Source organism: Hemiscyllium ocellatum, chromosome 17 (assembly GCF_020745735.1).
Source record: "Hemiscyllium ocellatum isolate sHemOce1 chromosome 17, sHemOce1.pat.X.cur, whole genome shotgun sequence".
NCBI lineage: Eukaryota > Metazoa > Chordata > Chondrichthyes > Orectolobiformes > Hemiscylliidae > Hemiscyllium > Hemiscyllium ocellatum.
Window position 1 is genome coordinate 33997745 of NC_083417.1, and position 25226 is coordinate 34022970.

Genomic DNA, 25226 nt, shown 5'->3' on the forward strand with positions numbered 1-25226 from the left:
GCAGGCCTCTGGAAGTTGAAGTAAATATAAATTCACTGCTTTGTTGGAGCTTTTTCTCCAAGTGAAATTTGGGAGCATCAGAGGCATAGAAATCTGTCCAATGTTGAGAACAAAACCCAGAAAATCCATATTAAAGCAGAGCTAAATGTTTCAGTTAATGATTGACCAGGATGGCCTCAAATTTAACATAACTAGCACCTTTTGTTTAATCATGAAGCCCCTGTATGTTCAGTGCACTACTTCTTCCAATGCCCAATTTATTTTTAACTTTTAGATTGAAAATTGATATGTTAATTACAAGGTTGAAGATTGTTTTAATTATCAGAAAATAATTGATATACTTTATTGTTGACAAAGTTTGATTTTGTTTTTCTCACTCAAAATGTTTAATTTTACAAACTGCCAGTCAGGAGTAGGTGAGGATGCAGATGCAGTGATGGGGAGCAAAATAAAAAAGACAAACTGAAAATGAAAGAAATCTGAAATAAAAATAGAAGACTGCTTAATGGACTCGGTATACATACTTCATGATTACAGATGAAGGTCCATGCCTAAAACTTCATGACCTGTCTTTTCTTTAGGAATCCTGAACAATTTGTGGTGTATTTCCAGCACTTAATGTTATAACAGCAAACTTCAAACAAGGAAAGCTTGACAGTGAAATTATAAACACACACCCACAGTTAACACACCAATGTAATGTAGTCAATGAGGAGCGGAAGCAGACATTTATTTGTCTGATGTCAGGGGGCAGGATTTTGTTTTATAGGTCAGAATCCTAAAATCAAGTAATGACAAAAATCAGTCAGCTATGGCTCAGTTAGGTACACTCTCAACATTAAGTCCGAAGGCTGGGAGTTCAGGTTAAATTCTAGAGATTTAAACACAAAACCTCAGACTCCAGTACGGTATTGAGACAATGCTGCACCATTGGAGCTGCTGATTTTAGGATGAGATGCTAAACAGTGGTTCTGTCAGTCTTCTCAGATTGACATGGAAGATCACATGGCACTACTTCAAAGAAGACCAGGGAAGTTATTCCAGAGTCCTGGCCGTGTTTTATACCATGTGATTTTACCATTATCAAATTGCGAATAGTCTAATGGTTCATGTTGTGTGCAAATTAGTTGCTGCAAAAGCCACATCACAATAGCAATTATACTTCAAAAGTACTTTATTGGCTGTAAAGCACTTTGGCTGTCCTGAGGTTGTAAAAGGTGCAGTATAAATGCAAGCATTTCCTTTCTTCAGTCACTATAAATTTCAGTGTGATTTATGGGCAGGTGATTTATGGTGATTTATGCCAATCACCAAGTTTGTTGCCCAAGCAGTAAGCCTTGATGTAAGCTCTACAGTTGGACCAGGAGGCCTGGGTTCAGGTCCCATCTGGTCCAGTGGTGTGTAATAACATCTCTGAAAAAATTGATTAGAATAATAGGTTAAATTTTTTTTTAAATTATAAAAACATTTTTTTATGTGAGATAGGTTTTTATTTGATCAAACTCCACCTGCTTGCCAACTCAGAACAATGCTTTTGATGTTTAGATGATTATCTCCTTGCTGTTAGACTGCCTACCTGACACCATCACAGAACTTCTTTCGCACAAACCTTGAGAACTTCTTTCAGCTGAACATTGTGTAGTCTAACACCACTGCCACCAAATCCTGCCATAAACTGTGCACCTTTGTTCCCCATTCCATCCACCTCCCTAACTACTTGTCCAGGTTGCACCAGGTTTTACAGAGCCTGAGGATCATATTCGATGCACAGCTGAGCTTCATGCCTACACTATTCTTGCTTACACCTCTGCAACACAGCCAAATTCCTCCACTGAAACATTTATTCTCTTTTTCGTTGATTATTCCATTTCCCTTTTTGTTCAGTCTTTTATCCTCCAATCACCATAAACTCTATTCATATTCAGATACCCATAAGTTTTCATCCACAAAGTTGCACTCAATCGTTAGACATGATCTGCACTAACGGTTTTGTTCACCAAGCTAATGAATTACATGTAACTTTTTTGATTTAATAAAATGCTGTTCATTGTTTGCAAAGCCTACCAAGACCCTGTCCCTATCCATTTCTGCATCCTTCCTTTACATCACCCCTCACACACACTTTGGTTTCCTGACTCTTGCATTGTATGTATGTCTCAGTGTCTTTTGTCCTATTATTGGGAGGAGAGTTTGCATCTGATTCCATCTCACTCGAACTCTCTTTGCAAATCTCTCCATCTCTAAAAATCTACACAAACCAATGCTCCATTTGCAAACTTTCCCTCCATGTTCTGTTCCTTCATTTACGTGGATACTTGGTGATGTTTTGTACTTTACTAGCCATAAAAAATGCAAGTTGCAGTTGAACATCTCAAGTGAAATGAGTTGAAATAAAATCTTCCCATTTGTATTGGACCATTAATGTTATTAAATTATTGGCACATTTTATGTTTGCACTTCACCTCAAAGACTATATGGGTAAAGATCTGTCTTTAAAATGAAGTAGTGACAGGAATCCAAATAAATTGCTTTTTTTGGAGAGCGCATGTTGTTTGAACTTTCAAGTGGGTTTTAAACATTTCACAACATAATTAATCGATCAGAGGCTACTGAAAGAATGCTGTTCCTTTATTTGAAGTCATTACAGGAGACAATGACGTCACTGCGAGGTAGCTTTTTATTTAATGACTACCTAATGAAATTGCTAATAAATGCCAGCTTATTCCCCAATGTTCTGATTTCACTATAAATCATTAATGTGTGCTTCGTAATGGAGAAGGAGCTGAGTAAGACAAAACCATAAAGCCAGCAGAATAGATTTGTGGCAGCTCTGTTGAATATTTCATCTGTTTCACTCTGCTGGAGCCAATACGTCTTGCTGTAACATAACTACAATAATTTTGTAAATAACACTTAACAACAGGAAAATGGCCTTAATTTGAAAAAAATTCTCATCCACACAATATAGATGGTTTGTTTAGTTTTCTGTCATTTACTGATTAATACATGTAGAATTACATATTTTTAAATCAGCTAAGGAACCATTGGAAGAATTCATTATAAAATATATACTGTATTATTATATAGCAACAAACATTAGTCAAAAATCATGAATAAATTGAAAACAAGCATAGATGATTCCAGTTTTCTTTAATCCTGCATTCTGAAGAGTTTTCAAAAGAGTTAAGATGTCCTAAGTGAAAGTGGAAACCATCCCTGCAGGGACAAGCAGTCATAATTAAACAGATATTACTAAGACTGCCATCCAAAATGGGTCCACCTCCTAGAGTTAGTGACCCAATCACAGAAGCAACAGCTCAGCAACCTGCAGGGACAAGCAGTCATAGTTAAATAGGTATTGCTAGGACTGCCATCCAAAATGGGTCCACCTCCCAGAGTTAGTGACCCAATCATAGAAGCAACAGCTCAGCAACCTCTGCAACACCAACAACTGAGGAAGCTGCTTAGGCTTGAGGAAGAAACAGCTAACACATCAATATCCAGGCATTGTCACAGAGAAGATAAGTACAGCACTGGGACTATATAGGCATACTCCAGCAATCAAGACATATACCAACCAGCATCAGCTGGAAGCTGTTGTAGTGGCCAATGTAACCAGGGGCATCCCACTGTGGACCATGGAAAGGCCATAAAAGGAAAGCTCTTCCAAGAACCTGTTGGGAGGCTGCCGTGCTGGTCCCCATATGGAACCAAACCTCCGAAACAGGTAAAACACTAATTTGGTTGTTGGAAAGCTAACGCTAGTTTGGGCATTTAACTATCATCTTTTGCCAGCCAAACCACCTGAGACTCCCCCTTCTGACCATGAATTTGGAAGAAGAAAAATATGAGCTTTCCTCTCCTACTGCTTTCCTCCTTCCTCCTAAACCACCTCCATCTAGCTGGTAAAATTCATCTCTGTGAGGGGTAATGATAAATCTATGGGAGATGGTGGATCCTGTTAGTATTGATTCATTCCAATGTAAATTAGATGGATTTTTGTCTGAAAACGAAATGTTGTGCTACAGTACTTGAGTACTTTGAGATATGATGTGCATTAAGTACAGGAGAAAGTTGAATTCGAACCTATTGCTACCAAAGCTCCCCAGTACTGTTTTCTTTTCATAGTGTGCATTTAATTGGTAAAGACTGATTGCAATTTTTACTTAATAACTCCATAATTATTGTATCATGTGACAACAAGCTGGTATAGTAAACCTTGATGTATCTTACCATCCAACAATTTCTATGACAAAACAAGTGTAGCCTTTAATGCAACAGAAGCATTAAGTTAAACTGAAGCCGCAGGATATTTTTCTTGCCCGTATTGTTGGAGAGAAACTATAAGGTCATTCACCATATTTTCATTAAATTGGAATGTGTATTGCCAACACCAAGATGGGTGGCAAAGATGGCTACTGCTTGTACGTGCTCAGATGCCACTGGTGATAACACTGTGATAGCACTGGCTTCACCAGGATACCTTCATGTATGCAATGATGACATCACCCTGACATGTCAATTCTGTCTGTAATGATGCTTTCACTATCTCAAAATCCCATAGGAACCAGCAAGCAACAAACACATGAATGCAATGGAATAAACCTGATATGATACTGAGCTGAACTTATTTTGATGTTGTAGATTTCGTATTGCAATTTTTTTTAATGATCATTGCAGCAGAAGGCAAAAATGTCCCTTGATTTCAGTGACACTCAGGTGTTTCTATATTGGCAGTGTTGTTATATTGGCCATCCTTTTTCCATTACTTTGTGGTGATATAACACTGCAAAGTTGTGTTTCTGTACAATCGCAGTTGCTGTATCACCTACAGGTAGTGCTGACAAATAAACACAGCCTTAATAAATTGTGAAATATATTGAGAAGGGATCTCCATCCACTTACCACAGATTCTTGCAGAAAAGCAGGGCTTTCAGCAAATAATATTTAAAATCCACTATTCACTGATTGGTTTATACTGATATAGCTTGATTTGTTCTAAACAGGCAGGAGCCTTATTAGAATATTGAAATTTGTGTTCCCCATTCCAGAAGCCCAGTGCAATTTTGGTGCTTATGTCTCCCATGGAACTAATCATCATATGACCAAACTAGTAATCTTTAAAGAGACCCTGCAAGACCCAAAATAAACCTGATGTGGAAGTGCCGGTGTTGAACTGGGATGGATAAACTTAAAAATCACACAACACCAAGCTATAGTCCAACAGGTTTATTTGAAAGTACAAGCTTTTGGAGCACCGCTCCTTCAGGTAGTTACTGGGGCAGAATCATAGGACACAGAATTTTTAGTAAAAGATCAAAGTGTCACACAACTCATACGATGCATTGAACAAACCTAGATTGCTGTTAAGTCTTTAATCACTTAGAATGAGGATGCAGGTTTCGGTTGATTAGTATGTAAATCCCAGAACATCTTTCAAGTCACAGTCCCAAGATAACTTAAAGTCTTATCAGTATAAACAAAGTGACCTCTCAGCTTAGACAAAGCATTAAAGGTGTGAGATTAGAGTCAGTCTGTATCCCAACCTTGAGTCAGACTGGTTCTATTTCCAAAGTAGGAATTCATAAAATGTCACATGGACTGACTGCCGACAGATTGTGTACTTTTTGAACAAAATAGGATGCATCTGCAAATACAAATCTGCAAATGCAAATTTAGCCCATAGGCTTTTGTATGTTTATATGGGAGAGAGGGAGACAATGTGCGTGTGTGTGTGTGTGTGTTTAATAGAGTGTGCGTGCAAGTGTGACAGAGCATATGTCTGTGTGTGTGTGTGTGTGTGTGTGTGTGTGTGTGCTTGTTTGTGAGTGTGTGAGAGAGTGGATAGTATAGTGAGGTCATCTGCAGAGTGACATGAACCCAAGATCCCAGTTGAGGCCATCTTCATTGATACCGACCTTGGCTATCAGCCTCACGCTATCATTTATCCTTGTTGGGCCACAGAGAACATGCCAATCATTCAGTTCCACTGATGTCACTGATGACACCCCCATCTCCAACACCAACCATCCCCAACCCACTTAAGTATTCAAGCCACTGAATTTTAAGGCATAATTAATTTTCCTAATCCTTTGATTCTGAAACAATTATGGTTCAGCATATTTACTGGAAAGTTAACATTGAAAATGGAAAATAGCAAGAATTTTAAAGCTATCGAAAAGAAATCAATAGCATTTTTAATCAATATTGTATTTCAAATTGGAGTAGCTACTGCAACTAGTGTGTCAAATTGTGGTTTTTGGATAGCATAACAATTCAAGCATGATTACAAGTCAAAGATCTTACCCCACTCGTATGAAGCTAATCTTATTAACAGTGCTGCTCAATGAACTGAGGAAAGTACTCTCCATTCTTGTCTAAATAGATTTCAAAAAATGCCTTACTCCCTTCCTGTTGTTTTCTACTGCCCTTCGCACAGTACAACAGGGAACTAGCTGACCCCAAGGGATTTGGGGAAAAAGCTGAAATCTTTACTCACAGAAATCTAGAGGATTTTGTTGTATTGAAATGACGATGGACGTCTCTGTTAAATACTTACAGATCAGAACAAAGTTCAGAATTTAGAGAAAAGATTCTATGTTCATTGATTCTCCTTTATTGTGACCATTCAGAAAACAGGTCACTAATATGAAAAGTTGCCTAAATTTTGGAAATGATTTTGTGAATAAATCAATTTTTTAAAAAGAAATTCTATGGCTTTAATAATGTCACCATATTTCAGATCTACTTCGCTGAGGGAATTAAATTTAAAATTTAAAATTTGCTCAAAAATGTCCAGGAACATTTTTAGTGACCATTGGTAGAACAGATAAAATATCTCATGGATGGTTTTAGTTATCCATCTCTCAAATAACAGACCATCATGACTCATCCACACCAACAGAACTCGAGTGGAATACCAATTTTATAACTCACAATCACTGATAAGATAGAGTGTATATGTCCACACACTAAGAAACATACAGGCATGGGCGGCATGGTGTCTCAGTGGTTAGCACTGCTCCCTCACAGCTCCAGGGACCTGGGTTCAATAGCAACCTCAGGCAACTGTCTGTGTGGAGTTTGCACATTCTCCCTGTGTCTGCATGGGTTTCCTCCAGGTGGTCCAGTTTCCTCCCACAATCCAGAAAATGTTTGAGAAGATTTGTAGCTCAGGTTGAGGTTTTTCATCTCAGGAATGACTGCCAGACTACTCAGATGCCTTGGCATCATCTTAGCCCAGAAACCCACCAACACAGTAAAACAGCAGCTAATGAACTTGAAAGACCCTATACAGACAATGAGCAAAACTAACGTAATTTACAAAATACTATGCAAGGACTGTAACAAACACTGCATTGGACAAGCAGGCAGAAAACTAGCCACCAGGATACATGAATACCAACTAGCCACAAAAAGACATGACCCTCTCTCACTAGTATCCTCACATACGGATGAGGAAGGACACCACTTCAACTGGGACAACATATCCATCCTGGGACAAGCCAAACAATGGGAATTCCTAGAAGCATGGCATTCCAGCCAGAACTCTTTCAACAAACACATCGAGTTAGGCCCCATCTACCACCCCTGAGAAAAGACACATGAAGTGACTTCACCAACCCAAAGAAACCCAAACATATAAATAGAAAGCAGGAATTTTCAGCATTGCTTCGCATGAGGCCCACTGAAGAAGTTACCTAGTAAGATAACGAAATGTCTGGAAATGAACCGTTCAGCTCAGCGGGCAAACCTACATCCAATTCAGAAGATGTACAGGTAAGGTGAATTGGCCATGCTAAATTGCTTACAGAGTTCAGGGATGTGTAGGTTAGGGGGCATAAGTCAGGGGTCAATGTAAAGTAATAGGGTAGGGGAATGGGTCTGGGTGGTTACTCTTCTAAGAGTCAGTATGGACTTGATGGGCTGAAGGGCCTGTTTCCACACTGAAGGGATTCTATAATTCTGAAAAATGGACAACATGGTGGCTCAGTTGTTAGCACTGCTGTCTCACAGCGCCAGGGACCTGGGTTCAACTCCTGCCTTGGGTGACTGTCTGTGTGGAGTTTGCACATTCTCTCCATGTCTGCGTGGGTTTCCTCTGGGTGCTCCAGTTTCCTCTCACAATCCAAAAGATGTGCAGGTTAGGTGAATTGGCCATGCTAAATTGCCCATAGTGTTCAGGGATGTGTAGGTTAGATGCATTAGTCAGAGGTCAATGTATTGAGAAGCTGCCCAGAGTGGGCAGCAATGCCATATGAGAGCAGTTTTGGGAGTTGTAGTGGAACTTAACTGCTTGACTTGATTTGACTGTCTTGGTTTAAGTGCTTAATCATTCAAATGCCTGCTGAGTGAGATGATAGCAAGTATAAAATGGAAATCTTCAAGGTAGTAGACTCGACTTTTCTACAACATCATATGGTCATAGAGACACAGCATGGAAATAGACCCTTTGGTTTAACTTGTCCATGTCGACCATGTTCCCAAATTAAACTAGTCCCACCTGCCTGCATTTGGCCCATATCCTTCCAAACTGTTCCTATTCATGTACATCTCCAAATGTCTTTTAAATTCTGTGACTGTACCCACATGTACCACTTCCTCTGCCAGTTCATTCCACAAGCTAACAAAACAAGTTGGACATGCTCAAACAATGGCTGGGTCTTTTCTCTGAGTTCCAGACTGGTGCAACACTTGAAGAATTGCAGTCTAGTAAATGATTTAAACAAAGGCTAAATAGCTTTGAGAAGGAAAACTACAGTTATTGGAAGACATATTTAAATGGATGTTGTTGAGAATTAGTAAAAAGGGTCAGACAATCAAATGATGCAACTTTTTTTCACATCATGCTGCTAAGTAACTAGAGAAAGGTTAAAGTGACTGACATTGACCAGTTTATAGCCTATTAATTAAACAATCAATTCTTATCTATAAAGTGTATATTTATATTTTTCTCTCCATGGTAACCACCATTTACATAATATCATTTTAGTGGGAGGGTGTGGTAGTCCTGACAACAGAAATTTCTAGGATCACTGCCAATGATAATGTACATTAAACCAGCAGGATAAGACAAGTGGTTTCAAACATGATCTATTCTTCACTGAGAAATCTCTGGGCTGAAAAGTTCATTCTTTGCTGCCGTGGGCTCAGATTTTATTGCTTTTCCTGGCTCTAGGATGGGGTGGCAGGTTGAAGGGGGCTGGAGTTTCAGAGTAAAATCTGTTGCCACGTGGAGAAATTGTTTCCAATGCCTATTCACCCACCTGACAGTGCAATAACTGAAACAGCAACAGGGCAGCTATGGGAAGCCAACAGTCTTTAATCAATTGAGGCCCTCAAGGAGTCAGTTAATGGCAATTAACAGCCTCCTTCCACCACCAATGTGATTTAACTCATGGTGAGAGACTGCGTAGACTGGCAGATCTCCTTGGTAGGATTGATATCCGGCCAAGAGAGAGTTGGGTCCTTTATAGGTTTCCTTTCCCTGTCAAAGATTCCTCAAGTCTTCTCAGACTCACACTTCCTCTTTCTCTGCCCTCTCTATCCCAGATTCTCATCCCTCTCACCAACGACTCTCTCCTACCAACCCAAGAGGAGCTTCAGCCAGACACACACCTTCACATCTGGCGACAGCAGTGATCTGCATCAAGTACAGAATTCAATCCAAGCTGCTGCCACTGTTCCTGGCTGTACTGCTCGGTCTAAAGAGCTGCTGGCCAATTGATAAGGTGCCAACTATAGGAGGCGGGATTTCCTACCCAGATGGGTACAGATGCCTTGCCTCCAGACATTATACATCACAGAACAAGTCAGAGAAGCTCAGGACTAGCTTGCTCCTGAGTTTTAAGTCAGGTAAATGAGGACCCTGCCACTTCATCCCTGATTAAATCCAGTCCATAGAATTTAAGTCAACCTAGTAAATGCTTTCTCCAACAGGATACTGGCATTTATCCATTTTTAAAAGTTTACTTGACTTTAGTACAATACAATCTGGAAGACTTTGGAATAGAAGCTGATGGGGACAGAGCAACAACTTTATTGCCATATATTATATCCATTCATCGGCTGGGGCTGTTTTCCCTGGCCCATCAGAGGCTGAGAGGTGATCTAATAGAGGTTTATAAAATCATAAGGGGCATGGATATGATTGAGGGAGTCCAGACCTAGAGGGCATAGGTTTAGGGTGAGAGGGGAAAGAGTTTAAAGGGACCTAAGGGGCAACTTTTTCACACAAAGGGTGGTGCATGTCTGGAATGAGCTCCCAGAAGAAGTGGTGGAGACTTGTACAATTATAATATTTAAAAGGCATCTGGATGATATATGAATAGGAAGGGTTTAGAGGGATATGGCTAAGTGCTAGCAAATGGGACTAGATTAATTTATGATATATGGTCAGCCTGGATGAGTTGGACCAAAGGGTCTGTTTCTATGCTGTAAACTCTATGACTCTCATATTTCAACAACAAATAATTTGAAAAGGAGAAGCCCAGGATTATATATTGTTACAACTGTAGTGAAAATAGTCATAATTTGGAGATGCCGGTGTTGGACGGGGGTGTATAAAGTTAAAACTCACCCAACACCAGGTTATAGTCCAACAGGTTTAATTGGAAGCACACTAGCTTTTGGAGCGCCGCTCCTTCATCAGGTGATAATGCATATTATATATTGAGATGAAAGCTTTCTGCAGAACATTCAATTGGAAAAATTAATGAGTAGACTCAGAAATGTACAAATGGACATTTATCAACATCTGTGGCTGAATTGCAGGGCAGAGCCAAAATGAAATGAGTTCTGCATTTCTCTCTCTCATTCAGCCAAATGGTTAGCGCTCTGTGAAAAAGCAACTTCAAACAATAACCATTCACTGAGAGCACAAGAATATCTGAAAAGTTCACCACAGCTAAAGAATTGGAACTAAGGTTTCACTCTCACAAATAAGGACTACAAGAGCTTCAAGCTGCAATTACCCTTACCTTGCTGAGTATAATAGACATTACTGCCTTCCAAAAACCTATTACCGGTGTTTGAGTATGTATCTGATTTCACATGTTCTCATTTTTCTCAGATTAAGTTGGTAATATAACTGCACTCTCCTTCACTCAAGAAAACCTTGGAACTGGTTCCCCTTCATTCTCATTCTGGTTAAGTTTAATCAAAGCGAGATAGCTAGGTGCTAAAAATGAAATCAAAAATATTTGTTGTCACTGACTAAAAGGGGTAAAAAGAGGGGAGCTGTCCTACCTCATCACCATGATGTGCCAGTGCAATATATATTACTGATGGTGGATATAATCGTAGTAATAGCAAAGAGCTAGGGACAACACAGGGAACATGTAACTGATTGGTGAATCCACTGAGCTCAGGATATACAAGCAGTGCCATTTTTTGTGGCAGGACCACAGACTATTACCAAGCTGCTTCCTGCTCAGCAGCCAGCCATACTGACTGTGAAGCCATCAGGCAATGGCTAGAAATGGCAGCTGGAGGACATGGAGAATGATCCTAGAACTTGGAAAGGAGCACCAGCTGCAGCCACTTACCTAAAGCAGCTGAAGAAGTGATCTTTCAGAGAGGGTGTCTAGATTAGATTGTGGCTGGAATAATGCCATATCACAGTCAAAGGGATGTACAAGACTCTTTCGGAGGTCTAAAGGTATCATCTTGTCTTCTGGCCCATAGAAAACCTGAAAAGTAAATGTGAAACCTACCTCTGGACCTCTGCTTGAGTGGGATCTGCCTGTCAGCATTCACAGTAGAATTATATATTCATTGCCCCTAAATCTCATGAATTTGTTTGCATACAAGACTAAATACAGTAAGGTACTAGAATTCACATCTTCATTATCAGCAAATTATATTCACTCATTGGAAGCTTTTAAGCACCATATTGCCCATTGCCACATCAATGTTTGCCTATTCCTGGTTGTCATGGGATACAAAGTTCCACACTAGGAGGTTTCACCCACCTCTACAATGCATGAGCCATCTAAGCCTGCCAGTGAATAAGGAACAAACAAGGAGATTTACAGAGAACACATTACAGATTTGGGATTTTTGTGCATAGTTAAGTTTCTCAGCTATTACTTAATACATTAATGGCAGTATTTCAAAGAAACTATGAGAGGGAAAATTTGAAAAGCATTAGATTCACTGAGGACAGGATACAGGTTAATGTCAGGGTGCAGGAAGGCTCTGTTATATGGATGTCCTTATGATCTGTAGTGATTATAATGCGGTCAGCCAGGCGGATCTCATAGAATAAGGGGTCCCTGACTTGGGCAATTAATCTGGTCCAATCAGGGAGCCTTGGCTGACAGATATAAACAGGAATGTTAATAAAATTTAAAAAAATAAACAGGAGTATTAGAAGTTCTGTTCATTCTGAGAGCTGGCTCTGAGGAAGTTGGATTCTGGATTAGAGTGGTGCTGGAAAAGCACAGCAGTTCAGGCAGCATCCGAAGAGCAGGAAAATCCGACATTTCGGGCAAAAGCCCTTTATCAGGAATGCCGGCAGAGTGCCCGAACGGTGGAGAGATAAATGAGAGGAGGGTGGGGGTGGGGAGAAAGTAGTATAGAGTACAATAGGTGAGTGGGGGTGGGGATGAAGGTGATATGTCAGGGAGGAGGGTGGAGTGGATAGGTGGAAAAGAAGATAGGCCGGTAGGACGGGTCATGGGGACGGTGCTGAGCTGGAAGTTTGAAACTGGGAAATGAGGAAACTGGTAAAGTATGCGAAGGTTGGTAGGGTGGAAGGTGCGAGTCTGTTTCAGGACATGGTTGAAGGGTTTCAGGGCAGAGGAAATGACCTGGCAGTTGCAGTGAGAGAGGGACTCCCTGAGATTCTTGTAGAGTGAGGAGGAAAACCTCTTCAAGGCAGGCATTCTTGCAAGAGGATTCACAGTAGGGTTAAAATCAACGAGGTAAAAACAATGACTCTAGATGCTAGAAACCAGATTCTGGAGTAGAGTGGTGCTGGAAAAACACAGCAATTCGGCAGCATCCGAGGAGCAGGAAAATCCGACGTTTCAGGCAAAAACCCTTCATCAGGAATACAGGCAGAGTGCCTGAAGGGTGGAGAGATAAATGAGAGGAGGGTGGGGTGGGGAGAAAGTAGCATAGAGTACAATAGGTCAGTAGGGGTGGGGATGAAGATGATATGTCAGGGAGGAGGGTGAGGGAAGGTAGCAAAGAGTACAATGGGTGGTTGGGGGTGGGATAAAGGTGATAGGTCAGAGAGGAGGGTGGAGTGGATAGGTGGAAAAGAAGATAGACCGGTAGGACAGGTCATGGGGTTGTGCTGAGCTGGAAGTTTGGAACTGGGGTGAGGTGGGGGAAGGGGAAATGAGGAAACTGCTAAAGTATGCGAAGGTTGGTAGGGTGGAAGGTGCGAGTCTGTTTCAGGACATGCTTGAAGTGCTTCAGGGCAGAGGAAATGACCTGGGAGTTGCAGTGGGAGAGGGACTAAGTTAGATCAGTGTCAAGGACTTTCCACATGTAAGTAAAAGTTAACTTGGTCATGGGATTCCTGTCTCTGTGGAGTTATTTCACATTTCATTTCAAATTGTTTGTCAGATTTACAACACCACACAGAGATTTGGGAGGAAATGTGATAAAGAGAACGATATTTTTGTGAATTCTTAACTTCCCTTGAGCATCTGATCAGTATCCTCTTTGCAACATTGTCACATTGATCATTGGCTGTTACTCACCAGGGAATTCTTCTCAATTATAGTAAGTGATCGAGGTTCCACTCTATTAAGCTGTTAGTGATTTCTGAATAATAATACTTGCAACTAGAATATGAAAAATGGTTTGGAAAGACTCTACAAGATGAAAACAAATGGTATCAAGATTGGAGGAAATAAGCCCAGTGGAGCAGGAATAGGCTGAAACAATGGATCAAATGGAGCAGTCTTATTTATGGATCTTGGGAGAGAGGTAGAAGCAGGTTTAGGCATGGGGATTGTGAGCTTCGAGACAACGGAGGGAGAATCTCCAGAGATGAAAGATCATTAACCTGAAGGACTCTCCACATGCTGAGTTTTCCAGTGTTTATCGTCTATATTTCAGATTTCCATGATCTGCAGTATTTTGCTTTTGCATGAAAAATGATTGATTTGTTTGAAATAATTAAACTGTTCTATGATGGATTCAAACTACAGATTCAACACTGGCACAACATTAATTCAAAACTCCGAGGGCCCAAACTGACTCCAAAGTAAACGCAAAGATATGCTTTTTATCCTGTCGCATCACATAAGAAACAGGAGAAGTAGGCCATTCAGCCCTCAATTCCTTCATCCAAAAGTCTTTTGGTCTCTATCTTCAGTTTATTCAACAACTTAGCTCTCTGTGGCAGAGAATTCTGAAGATTCACATCATCTTCCTCATCTCAGTCTGAAATAGATGACCACTTATTCTAAAACTGCAACCCCTAGTTCTAGACTTCCAGATGGAGAGACTCCAACATTTCACACCAAGAATTTTAAGTTTCAATGATATCTTCTAATCTCTCAGGAATATCGGCATAGTCTACTCAATCTCTTCTGATAAAACAATCTCTTCATCGCAGGAATCAGTTTAATGAGCCTCTGCTACATTCACTCTGAGGCAAGTCTGTCCACAATACACAGTGTGCCAGGTATGGTCTCATTCTCACCAGTTACTTTCTCAATGACTTTGAATGATCAGCATCTTTGAATGTATTACACACAGTTCCCTCACTTAAACCGTTAATACATAGTAAATAACTAAAAACCAAATACTGATTCTGACAGAAACATATTAGTTACAGATTGCCAATCCTCAATCATGTTAAGAAAATAACCTCCACTAATGTGGAGGGACCCACTTTTGTATAATAACCTCTTCTGAGGCACCTTACTTAATACTTGCTGAAAATCCAAATACATTACAAACAGTGGTTTCCATTTAGCTACCTCATGAATTACAACCCCAAAAAACACAGACCAATTTACTCCACATAAAATCCCTTTCATAAATTTTGGTTGGCTCTGCCTAGTTGTACAATGATTCTTTACCACATTGCTCATAGTTTTCTAACTACTAATGTTAGGCTAACAGTTCTGTATTCTCTCTTCCTCCTTTCTTGAAAAGTGGGTTACATTTACTAGTTACCAATCCAGGAGTGTTGTTCTGGAATCTAGGGAATTGTGGAAGATCAAAACCAATGTATTCATATCTTTTTAGTTACCTTCTTAAACCCTAGAATGCAGGCCATCTGCTCTAGTGGGTTTGTCCTTCAATATCTCAAATAATATTCATTTGCTAATAAAATTTCAAAGTTCCCTACTTTTACCAGACCCTTTATGTCCCACTACATTCAGAATTATTTTAAATGTCTACCATTTCCTTACTCCTGGGTTAAATCATCCTGTCAGCCTCTCAAGGATCTACACTTACTTTGACCACTATTTTCTTCCTTACAGACCTATAAAAATTTCCATAGTTCATCTTTTGCTGGTTAATTCCTATATTATCGATTTATTGAATATCCTTGGCTGAATCCTCCCATGCTACAATTTATTCCTGTTTTTAGTTAATAGCCTCTTCCTTTAGTCTAATATCATCTTTGACCTATCTTGTTAGTTACAGCTCGTCTACTTGCCAAATAAGGGGTTTATTGCTTGTTAAACACCTTGTCAATAGTTCAACCTTCCTCATTGATATGTAGCTTCTTCTCTCACCAAACATGCCAAATAAGCCAGGAGTCAAGAAAATTTAATATGGAAAATCAAAGAAGGTACTTGGTAACATCAGTTCACCATTCGTCCCATAGACCTCCATGTTGCACTCTGGGCGCCATCATCTCAGGGCAAAGTCCATGGGCACTGACCACACATATCCCATGTCCACAGACACTGCTATCCAGTGTGTGCCAGCCTCTAAGACTCCTCATGATACATCTCCAATCCACTTAGTGGATGCCAGCACTTCAATGCTGTACCACCAACAATCATTCCAGTGCTGCTTCAAGGACATTGTGTGCTTAGGGACACACACCCAACATGGGCTGGACCAGGCTGAATCTCTGTTTTCACTCACTCTGAGCTTACCCTGCCTCACATTGTCATACTTCTTTGTTATTTTCCCCCATAGCCAAAGGTGTCAGGCTCATATTCCTTTTGTCTTGCCTTGCTGTGTGGTACACAAAGCTTGTCATGGTTGTCAGCAGACCTCAGTCAAGTCCAGACACAATAAATCAAGGGACTCGGAGATGATCAGGCAGTTACTCAGGGTGGTCAGAGTCAGGATGCTCTACACGTAAGTGGTAAGAAGCCAAATATTAGGCAGACCTCCCATCTTGACCTTTTTAGTCCTTTTGTCAATTTTTTTCCTCCTGGAATGACAGGGAGGGAGATACCAAGGAAGATGGAAGACTTGGACATTCGTCCGAATTGCAGAGTCTACTCTAACCCAGATGACAACCAGGATGGCATGCATTGGTGGCGAGGCTTCCACTGCTGGTCCCTGGGAAGAGGAAATCCCATTTCCAGTAGGATATCCAGGTTCCTACACACACTGATTTCCCTCTGAGGCAGTTGCAGACTGACAGTTCTGGTCCAGGTGCTAATGAGCTTTTAAAGTTGACACAGGCGCAAATGAAGTCAATGAGTTCCCAGAAATTGACTGAGTGGTGAGTTGCTCTAGGAACGGCACAAGGTGTGAGCAAGCCAGAATCAGATGCAATCCATTGAGGAAAGTAGTTAATGAGGCAAGTTCAGTGAGATATGGCAAGAAACCCACTAGGCCTCAAAGCATAATCCCTCGAAAAAACCTGCGCAACTCAAACTCAGCCAGAAAACATAAGATTCAACATACAGTTTTTAAAATTTCTTCATAAGATGTGGACATCACTGGCTGGGCCAGTATTTATTGGTAATCCCTAAATGCCCGAGAGAAGGTGGTAATGAGCTGCCTTCTTGAACCACTGTAATCACTGGGGTGTAAGGACACTCCCAGTGCTAATAAGAGGGAGTTTGACCTGAAATCAATGAAGGAACAGCTAAGTTCAAAGTCAGGATGATGTGTGGGAGGGAACCTGCAGATGGTGGTGTCCTTCTAGGTAATAGAAGCCGTAAGTTGCCGTTGGAGGAATTTTGGTCAGTTATTGCAGTTATCAAGACTATATTTTATTATTTTTCTGCATTTTTGATTGTGGACTGAAATGGGAAAATGACTGTTTTAAAAGCTAAAGTAGCTGATGGGATTGTCACACATGTTAAAAGCAAGCCATCAATGTTTACTGTAAGTGCTGTCTGTATTGTCATTTGTTCAACCAGCAGGGCAAGGTTACTGTAGATGAACAGTAGTCGATTTCTGCTTATAGGCAGGCTGGAGCCAGGAGCTGCATGCAAATAATGAATTGGGCTAGTGACCTGTTATCAATGATAAAAGCCTGCCTGCCAACAGTTACGTGATTGGCTCCCAGGTACCTGAACAGCATGAGAGTGTAATGTGTGAGGGAAGCCATTGGATCAACATGAGGGCAGACGCTGTTTATTTTCCCAGCAGTAAAAACCATGGTAAGCCTGAAGAAAACCAGTTTCTTTTCCCTTCAGCAGTTTCTGCAAGCTGTGGGTTTTAACTGGTAAACCAGAGATGGTATAAGTGAGTACCAGCCATGCTGTACCTTCTGTAAGTAAGTCAAAGTACTTGGAGAAAAAACATTATGGAGCAGCATGTTATTACAAGCCAAAAGAACTATCTTAGTGAAGTTAACAATCACACAACACCAGATTATAGTCCAGCAGGGTTATTTGGAAGTAGTAGCTTTCAGAGCGCTGCTCCTGGCATCTCCACATCATATCATAGTGAACCTGTGATCTGGAAAGAGTGAACTGCCTTCCCAGTCTTTTCCTCCACCCATAACGTGTGTGTCTGTCTGTGTGTGCAAGAGAGAACTTGTAGTGTTAATATGACAATGGTTCATAATTATTTATTTAAATACAACAGAAAGTACAGAAGTTAAGTACAGAAACTTGGTCTGTGCTTTCTGTCAGATTGGTTTAAAAGACAGGTAAATTGAGGAATTTTGCATACATATTTAAATCTTTTGTGATGACTCGAGGAATATCAGGGCTTGATTTCCAGACTACTACCCCAGTGAGACATAACAACACTACTGCTACTTACTTTACATAAAATAGTGGAGGGAGTGAATGTTGACTGGATGGGGTACCAATTAACTTGGCTGCTCTGTCTTCTTGGGCATTGTCAGAGCAGCTCCCATCGAGTCAAGTGGGATGTTTTCCATCATTTTCATGAAGTGGTTTGGATATGAAGGACAGGTGTTAGGGAGACAGGATGTGAGTTATTTGCCACAGAATTCCTTGCTGTCATAATCATAATATATATATGGCCAGTCCAGTTCAATTTTTAGTTAATGGAAACCCCCAGGATGTTGATCATGAGAGATTCTGTATTGGTAAGTACCACTCAACATCAAGGAGAGACGGCTGGATTCTATTGTTAGAGATGGTCACTGCCTTATGTAAATGTTACTTTCTACTTATCAGCCCAAGTCTGGGTATAGTCCTTGCTGCATATGGATGCAGATTGTTTCAGTATCTGAGGAGTCGTGAATGGTGCTGAACTGTGTAATCATCAGAGAACATCCCCACTTCTGACTTTATGATGGGCAGAAGGTCATTGATTAAGCAATAGGCCTAGGACATTAACTCAGGCATTCCTGCAAAGGAGTCTTATGGCTGAGATTTTGGACTCCAAACAAGCACAAATGCTAGCTATAACCAGTGGGGAGCTTTTCTCCTGATGCCAGTTTTGGTAGGGTGCCTAGGTGTCATACTTGTGAAATGTTGTCAAGAGAAATTACTTTCACCTCACCCCTGGAGTTTAGCTCTTTTGTCCATGTTTGGATAAGGCTGAAATGAGGTTAGGAACCAAGTGATCCTGGCAGAGCCCAAACAGAGTGTCAATGAGCAGTTGATTCTTTGCAAGCGCTGCTTGAAAGAACAATTGAGAACCCCAATGATCACTTGTTGACAATCAAGAGAAGATTGACAGGATGATAATTGGCGAGGGGTGGATTTCTCTTGCTTCTTGCACATAGAACATAGCTGGGCAATTTTCCATGTTGCTGGGTAGATACTATTGATGTAGTGATACCAGAACAGCTTGCATGGGCGTGCATCAAGTTCTGAAGCACTATTGCCGGAATGGTTTCAGGTTTTATAGTCTTTGCATTATCCAGTAATTTCAGCTGCTTCATGATGTCATGTGGAATGAATCAATTTGACTGAAGACTGGCATTTGCAATGTTAGGGACATTGGGAGACAGCTGAGATAAATCATCCATTCCTCAGCAACTTGCTAAAAATTGAAGCGAATACCTCAGCATTGTTTTTTCACTGATATGTTGGGCTCCCTTGTGATTGAGGATGGAGGTATTTGTGAAGTCTCCACTTCCTGTTAATTGTTAAATGTCCACCACCAATCACATCTGGATGTGGCAGGACTGCAGACCTTAGATCTGATCCATTGGTTATCGAATGACTTATCCACCACTCCCATTCCATCCCTACTCTTGCATATCACTTCTGCTATTTGGCATGCAAATAGTCCTGTGCTCAGCGTGTTGGCACTTTGTTTTTAGGCATGATGGTGCTGCACCTGGCACTGTTCATTGAACCAGGGTTGATGTCCTGGCTGGGAATATGTTAGGCCATGAGGTTAGGGATTGTGGTTGAATATAATTCTGTTGAGATTGATGGCCTACAACACCTCAGTTTTGAGTTGCAAGATCTGTTCAAAGCTTCTCTCATTTAGCATAGTTTTGTTCAGATTTAAGATCATGCTGCATGATCAAAATTGGCACCAACACTGAATTCAAGCTGGTTCTAAATGTAATTAAGAAAACCCTTAAATATTAACAAACCAAGCGGCAACTCCCAAAAAAAAAGCACATCACAACAGGAAACCAGTTTTATCCAGAAATTTCTAAATTTCTGGAACTGTTACTGACGAGGACACTGCAGTACATTTCTACATCAAACTCATTTCATGCAAGCTCTGCAGTTTCATAACCACTGCATTAATCAATTGCAAAAATGTCTTCTTGGATTTTTAAAAAGCACGAACAGAAAGAGAGGAATACTCTTCCAGGAATTCTGCTATGTTTAAATCCTAGTAACTGTTTTTCCTTCTTGCAACACCATCAATTGCTGTGAACTGCCTACACTGGTACATTATATAGGCTAGGAAGGTTTTTTTTTATCAGACATCAATAGAATAGCAAACATCTCGATATTGATTAAATCCCCTTTCATCCCCATTTCATTGTTGAGTGCAGGGGATTTAACTAGTATAAATAAATTAACATTGAGTTGCAAATAGTTAACACATTGCTTTATGACTGTTGATGCAATACAAACATCAAGTTATCCTTATAAAATTTACTTTCGGTTGAAAATTGTCTTGTTTTTCCTGTTAAACTGGAAAGTTACAATGAAATTTAGATTAGATATTTTTAAATTCCTTCGCTGACTTTTGAAAAGTTCGATATTATCCCTGGGCTCCCTATTTGCAATGACACATTAACTGTTATAAAAGATTGAATATTTCATTTGTTACCCTAGTAAAACTGGTAGATAAATTTAACTGGTACACAAGAAGATATTTTTCTCAAATAATTTCAACATATGGAATTAGTACCTTTTTTGTTTAAATGCAACTCGATAAACAGAAATAATTTTGCATCTCACACATTTTACTCTACATTCCCCTTGGGATGGGAATTGGTTTACAGAGCAGTATGACACCAACAGAGTGGGTTCAATTCCCATCTCCGGTTTGAGTACTATGAAGGGCTCTTCTTCTCAACCTCTTCCCTTGCCTGAGGTCTGGTGGCCCTCAGGCTAAATCATCACCAGTTGCTTCTCTCTAATAAGAGAGCAGCCGCTAATTATGGTAAGACTGTAGCAATACTACAACAACAATCATTAACATTCATATGGAAGCATCTGTGTACAACATGCACATGAGCCACTTCCAAGATTTATGGTCATAAAAAAAATCATCCAGTTCATTAATGACTTTTACTGGAGGAAGTCTGTCATTCTTTTTTGGTCTGGCCTATATGTGACTCCAGACAAGCAATGTGATTGAACTCTTATTTTCCCTCTAGGCAAATTAAAGATGGGTAATAAATATTGGCTAGGCCAGTGACCACAACCTATGAATGAATAAAACAAAAGGACACCCATTAGGATCATTTGATATGAATATGAAAATCCTTCAGCTGAAAGGAGTTGATTATGTATTTGAATGCTATGTGCATCTAGTGCTCATAAAATCACCCTATCTGGTACAGTATTCATTTCTTCTGTGTACTGTGTTTCATTTCCTTAACGTAAATTGTGTCTTTGCTTGTGCCGCATTATATATCTAATCAATTGAAGACAACTGACTTTACATTTGTTTTCCTCCACCTTATTGGAATGCTGTATATATTGTTACTTATTTCAACAAATTCAGTTCAAAATGTTAATTCAACTGTATTTGCACAAGTTTACTGTTTTTACAGTTTAATAAAATAATATCTTTTCACGGTGTGATGGATGGGTGGAAGGGAGGAGAATAAGGAATATAAAACATGTTTAACTGAAAGGATTATTATACTTTTGCTACATGATAGAAAATGATGGTATTTATGCTGTTGACAAAGCGGGAGGAGGAAAAAGTGAAATAGATAGCAAGACTGCCAAGAGCAAAAGTCAAAGGGAGTGCTAATGGTAGGAGAGGAAAGAGGTAGATATGAAATAAGTATTAATAAATAGTAGAAAATAGGTCAGCCATACTGAAAACAAATCCAACATGGATGTGAGGGTGGATGCAGGTACTGCATGGCAAGGAGCATGTAAACAAAATGGAGGGAAGTGTTCAGAGTCTGAAGTCTGAAGATGTTGAACTCAATTTTGAGTCTTAAAGACTTTCCATTGCTTAAGCAGAAATTGAGGTACCATTCCACCAGCTTGCATTGGGCCTCCCTGAAACACTGTAGCAGGCTGAGGTCAGAAGTGTTAGCGTGAGACCAAGATGATGTATTGAAATGGCAAGCAACTAGAAGGTAAGGGCCATTCTTATGGACTCAGTGAAGAGATTCCACAATATGGTCACCCAGTCTACATTTGGTCTTGCTAATGTTGAGAAAACAGATATTGAGAGCAGTAAATGCAGTTGACTAGGCTGAAAAAAATGTGCCAGAAAACTATTGCTTCACCTGGAAGGTCTGATTAAGGCGGTGAGGAACAATTTTGAACCTTCTGAAACTGCATTGAATACATCTATGCACTGCCAACATATTATGGCTAAAGATATAATTTTAAGATGAACATTATTAGCAATTGATAAATATACCACAATTAAGTGAAACTTGTTTTAGAAAGAAAATCACCTGTCTCTTCCTTTCTAGAGATTTTCTTAATTTGATTTTGAACTCTTTATTTCTTTATCCTCCACAGGTCTTGTGTTCTACAACCATGCAGTCTTGGTATATGAGATAATAAATTATCTGCCTGTATTGATCCAGCAATTTAACTTGTAAAATTGATTCCTTTATCATTAAAGAGAAAGTGAGGACTGCAGATGCTGGAGATCAGAGCTGAAAATGTGTTGCTGGAAAAGCACAGCATTTCCTGAAGAAGGACTCATGCCGGAAACATCGATTCTCCTGCTCCTTGGATGCTGCCTGACCTGCTGAGCTTTTCCAGCAACACATTTTCAGTCCTTTATCATTAACACAACATTGCATTTTTTTTCAATCAAGGCACTTTTTCTGTGTTTATTAAATTGGTTGCAATTTTGAGATTCAAATGAGAGGAAATATGCTTCAACAACAGATATACTGATGTACTGGATTCCCAATTCTACTGGTGTTGGAACTCAAGTGGTATGATACCTGAAGCATTATTATTTTAAGTAATTATTGATTATTTGTAATAATGTATTCGTGTCAAAACGTTTTCTTACTATTTCCATGTTTTTTCTGTTATTTAAGGGGTATTGAGTGCATTGTTTGAAGTGAGCCTTTCTATGAACAGAATGTGGCCTTGTGACTCACTGTCTGAAAGGGTAGTAGAAGCAGAAATTCTCAACATTTATAAAGTACTTGGGTATCCATTCAAGATGTATAACCTACAAGGCTGCAAACCAAGAGGCACATGTAGAATTAGGCTCCTCGTTGATATGATGGACCAAATATCCTCCCTTTATGCAGTAAATTGCTATGATTCTATTGAGTGACCTAAACAACACAATGTGACTGATAAAAGAGTCCTTGACAAATATTTTAAAAATACAATAAAGTTTTCAAAGTTTTGCAGGACTTTCAGACATTGCAGGTCATTTTGCTATAAGGCATGTTTTGTCAGCACAAATTGGCTATAATGCAATTGATGAATTGTGGACACTGTTGGATAACGTGAACTTTCTACTGAACAGATATAGCAATTTTCTACAGTGACCTTTTACAGCAGTTTTCCACAGCACGATTTTTTATAGCACGAGGTTGCAGAGGAATGCAACTGTTGTCTTATAGCAGAACAAATTAGATTCGAAACTAATGTCACATACATAATGACAATAACTAGCTGCACTTTATCACCAACTCATTCAAACCTCAGCTGCTTCTGTTTTGTCAAATTGCTGAACAGATGCCCAATGGGCTGGATGCTTAAACATTTTTTCTGGTTGTGTGGTAAGAAGAGAAAACCCATTGACATTGGTCCCACTGCACAAAGCATTTACTTACCACCAATTTCATCCTCCTCACTGGCCATTGTGTGAGGTTGAAATGAACTATGCAAATTATAAAGTCTTATTTAATACTGAGCCTATCTTCCAACACCATCGGTTTTTATTCATCTTTTATCATTAACACTTTTGCATCTGTAATATCACTCACCCAAATCCTTCCTCAGTCTATCTGCTGTTGAAATCTTATTCATGCTGCTGTTATCTTGAAATGAGACTATTCCAATGCTGTACTTGTTGGTTTCCCATCTTCCAAACTCCATTCGCTTGATGTCAACCAAATCTCTATTGCCAGTAGTCTACCTCACTTCAAATTTTGTTTATCCATTATCACAACCGTCACAGTCCAGCAATGCCACAAATTTAAAATTTCATCCCTCAACTCATATCCCTTCATGGGCTCACTGCCACACCACCACACCCTTCTATACTTTATATCTGCAACCTCATTCAGTCCTTTCACTCTCTAAGAAATCTACATTTTTCCAACTTTGATCTCTTCTGCATCCACAATTTCTTTGCCCTATCACTTTCAGCAATGTATACAATTGTCTAGGTTGTAAAATCTAGAAATCTTTCCCCCCTCTAAATTTTTATGCCTCTCTACCTCTTTCTCCTTCTTTAAGATTTTCTTTAAAACCTAAGCCTTTGCTTAAGCTTGTTCTTACATCTCCTTATGTGTTAATTTCCAATTGCTTCCATTATTATAAATGCCTTTCCTATACTAAATACATAGGACAGAATATTGCTAACCCCTGAACAACAAGTCAGTTTGGAAAATAGGGTGAAATTGGAAAAAATAGCTTCTCAACATCGAGAAAAATAAATACCAATTCTGCAGCAAAGATTTGAATAGTAAGACAAGAATCTCACTAGTGAGTGGCAAGAGGACCATTTGCATCAATTTGTATTTCATTAGGACACAATCTCACCTTACTGATATGCAATTTCTTCAATGCTCTGGTTAGAAACTAGACAGTGACAATTCTCATCATGTTAGTCAGCACGGGTATCTGGCAACTCCAGGTCACCGCTGACTCCTCCAAGTCTCCATTTTGGACAGCAGTCCCCAACATCTCAGAGTTTGCTCCATTGCAGCGGGTACTACCCCCATCCACACACCAGCCTCTGCATCGTCTCAGCACATCTCTGATCTACTGCTAATACAGTTCTGCACTTCAATGCTGCAATTTGGAGTGCATCAAAACCTTTCATTGTAATATTGCTGCCAAGACACGTTGTGTGCAGGGACAGGCATCATCTCATGGATTTAATCATGGTGCATTTCAGGGCTGCTCACTTGTTCTCTGAGCACTCATTCACTTCGCATCTATTTGGATATTTACAACATCTCTGCCTTGTCTTTTTTTTTGTACTTTGACCCCTCAGCCAGAGCTTAAAGGTTCACAGTACTTTTATCTTATTTT

General features: G+C 39.8%; 1 protein-coding gene across 1 annotated transcript in view; it reads right to left on the reverse strand.

Moving 5' to 3' along the window:
- The window catches only part of jph3b (junctophilin 3b), a 168225-nt gene that overhangs the window by 34424 nt on the left and 108575 nt on the right, over window positions 1–25226 (reverse strand). The gene's annotated exons all lie outside the window — the stretch shown is intronic.